This window comes from Onychomys torridus, chromosome 15 (assembly GCF_903995425.1).
Source record: "Onychomys torridus chromosome 15, mOncTor1.1, whole genome shotgun sequence".
Lineage (NCBI taxonomy): Eukaryota > Metazoa > Chordata > Mammalia > Rodentia > Cricetidae > Onychomys > Onychomys torridus.
The window spans coordinates 24666417-24670271 of record NC_050457.1 but is presented as its reverse complement, the minus strand read 5'-3'; positions in this window follow the sequence as shown (position 1 = coordinate 24670271).

The window sequence follows — 3855 nt, the reverse complement described above, 5'->3', positions numbered from 1 at the left end:
TCTCTGTCACGCTTGGTGTCCCACATTTGTGGCATCCTCCACTATGACATACGGTAGCAGGAAGGCCCTCTCCTGATGCTGAGCCAATGCCAGTGCTATGTTCTTCGGCTTTCCAGCCTCTAAACCATGGGTTAAATAAACGTCTAGTCTTCCTAAATCACCTGCTAGAGTGGATGGAATGTGAAATGTCCCTCCATAGATTCACATATTTGACCCCATAGTCCTCTGCTGGTGGTGCTAAGTGGAAAGGGTATGGACCCTTTAGGAAGAAGGGCCTTCCTGGAGAAAGTGGGTCCCTGAAGGGGGACCTTGAGGTTTTCTATCCCGGCCCCATGTCTTGTTCACACTCTTGTTTTATCAGTTTGGATGCAATGGGACCAGCCAGCCTTCTGCTCCCATTACCTGCTGCCATGTCTTTTCTTCCATGATGAACTTTATTCCTCCGGAACTGTAAGTCAAAATGAGCCCTTTCTTCCTTAAATTTCTTTTTTTAGGACATTTTATCATATCAACAAGAAAGTAAGACACTCAGTATCAGGTGATCAACAGAAATGAACTAAGACAGTGGGGAGGAGAGGCCAGAGGCATTTCTTGATTGAGGGGCCTTCTTGTTTAATGGCCAGGAAAGGTCTTTGATGACCAGCGGAGCCAGGTCTGTGTGTGCCGTCAGAGTTGATGCGGAGCTGGTGTCTACAGGCTCTCTCTTTCCTGTTCCTTCTTAGGCATCTTTTGATCTTCCTGCAGGCAGTTTGTAGTCCCAAGATGCACATGTGGAACATGACTTGAATGGCTCCATGTCAGCCTAGATTGTCTTTATAGTTCCTTCATTTGAGGTATGGATTTTTCTCAATATAAACCTATCCCTTCCTCAAATCTTTGTTCAGTAATATGACACTTCAACATGTTTCCATCTGCTCCATCCTTTCCCTTTAAATATGATCACATGGAATCTTATCAGAACCCTGGGAAAAGTACAAGGCGAAGGCCTGAAATAGAGCTCAGTTGCTAACGTGTGTGTGTGTGTGTGTGTGTGTGTGTGTGTGTGTGTGTGTGTGTGTGTGTACCATGCATAAGGCCCTGGGCTCACATCCACCATCCCATAAAATAGAGCATGGTGGCCCACCTGTGAAATTCCAGCACTTAGGAGGTATAAACAGGAAGATCAGAAGTTCAAGGTCACTCTCAGAAACATAGTAAGCTAGAGACTAGCTTGTGGTACTTGAAACTTTGTCAAAAAATAATAATAATAAGGCAGTCTCAAACCAAATATTGAGACTGTTTGACAGGTAAGAAAATGAACATCCAGACATTTACTTAGGTTCCCTTAAGTACTTAATGACAAAGCAAAGACTGGAACTCAGCACTCTTGATGCTTCATTCATTATTCATTGATTCATTCACTCAGTGATATTTAGTGATGTGCTTTAATGGCTGTAGTCTTTGGCTAATAAGATGTCACTTGGCTTTATTATAACAGTCTGATTCCTAACTGCTGAGAATATATATATATATATATATATATATATATATATATATATATATATATATCACATATTCCATAAATACATAAAACTACTATGTGTCAGTGGAAGAAAGAAAGTCCCTGGCCCTCTTACAAGGCCTGTGAGTATTCCACATCCAGAAAACCTGCTCTGGAATCCACGAGCAAACAGAAGCAACAGCAGACAGGAAAGCCATGGCAGTGCCAGGCTCCCACTCAACCCTGAGCCTGTGTGCTTTTAGAGTATCCAAGGTGTTTTTAGAGTAGCTTGGTCACCAGCATTAGAAAGCAATTCTGACAACCTCAGGGAAAAGGGACTCGCTTGGGGGGTGTGGGATAACACAGGGAATCAAGGCAAGCTGAATCAGACCTTGAATCAGGGCAGGTCCAGGATATGGTACTCTTGTCACATACCTGGACTCTAAACACTTTCAATGATGATTTCACAGATCCTGTGACCAAATCTCGGGGTGCCCGTTCATGTGTGTTCCCATAGGGAAAAGAAATTCTCAGGTCTAGAGCAAAATTGGGATGTTGCTGATCCAGGAGAGGACCCAACACCACTCATGGCAAGAACCATTAACATCTGTATGTTCTTCAGAAGCCACAGATGGGAGATGGCAAACATCTTTCCCAAACAGTATCTTCTAAAAGATCTTGTTGAAGTAGGCTACACAATTGGTACTTTCTCAGTCTTACAGGATCGAAGGTTTCAGAGAAGCTAAGTGTCTTTGCCAAATTCTCTTTCCTTTTCTCTTTTCTTGAAAGATTTCAATTGAATTAGCATCCACCAGGCTACAAAAATACACAAGTATTTGTTAAGTTCTAGCATGTTGGCCAGATTACTGCAATAAGCATCTGTTGATCTCCTGGTTGACCTCCTTTTTCTCCCAATAGTCTTTTACCCATACCTGCTATTTATACATCAAAGATAGTGGAAAGATCAATGGTTAAGACTACTTACCACCTCTTGCAGAGGATCCAAGTTCAATTCCCTGTACTCACATCAGGCAACCCTCTTATAATTCCAGCTTCAGGGAAGCTGAGAACCTCTTCAGGTACCTGCACTCATGTGCACATACCCATACACAGACATATATAATATATATATATATATATATATATATATATATATATATATTAGAAATAAAGTAAATCATACACAGAGAGAGAGAGAGAGAGAGATTGAGAATCACATTACATCAGTCTGGAGCTCAAAGCCTTCCTAAATAAATGCTTCTGTGATTTGACCCTTAGATTCTTCTTCTATATCATCTGCTGTCAGCCCACCACTTTGCCCCACAGTTAATACGCTCCAGCAACACTAGACTCTTTTATGGACTTCCACTGGCACTTAATGATAGACCTTACCTTAGGACCTTCGCACATGCTGCCTGGGGCACACTTCATTAGATGTCCAAATGACTCTACCCCTCTCCAACAGAAGTCTTCCTACCTTCACAAGTTAAATTGTATGTCCTAAGGTTCTATGACATCCTACCTCATGAAAAACTTAATGTTCAAACACAGGCTCTGCAGGTGCTAGACAATTAGCTCAAGATGAGGCAAGGTCATTGAACTAAACAACTGTTGTGGCATTTACCAATATTTATAATATTATATATCTATTTGTTCATAGACAAATTTCTCCATTAAAATGCTGTGCCTGGACAGCAAGGCCTCTGTTTCATTCATTTCTGTATTTCAGAACACAGTATGATCCAAGCGCATCACAGGCCTTCAATACACACCTATCCAATGACTGAATGGACAAATGAGCCCTTGTTACCTGCTTAGCAATGTGTTTAGTGGGAAAAAAAAGTATATATATATTATACAATTCTAAATTGGATGGTACTGATCACAGGTCTTATTGATGACCAATCTGAGTTGTCACTATTAAGTAATTGGATTTAGGTAAAGGAGAGAGAAACATGGCTATCTCAAAGATGATACTTTAAAAGATGAGATTCATGCTGGGATTCAAAGGGCAGGTGGATTTTAAGTAAAAAAAGAGGAAGAAGAAAGTCTCCGCATGTTGTTAAACATATAAATCAGTGGGAGCCCCACCCCCAAGCTTTTATCCCTCTACATAGTCTTCTAGCAGTTCAACTTGGGATGTGTTGGGTTTGAAATGCCTGCGTGACACATTACCTTCTGTTGGGAAATTTGAACATGGAGCTTGACCTTGAAATCCAGAACTGGAAATCTCCATAAAAAGTTAACACTTGCCACAAACACTATCGAAAAGGTCAGAGCTTCCTTAGACCTTAGCCTAAAACCCTACAGCTTTGGTGTTTTCAGACAGGAGACGGCATTCACAATGAGAACCCACACATTCCATTTCAAGCTTG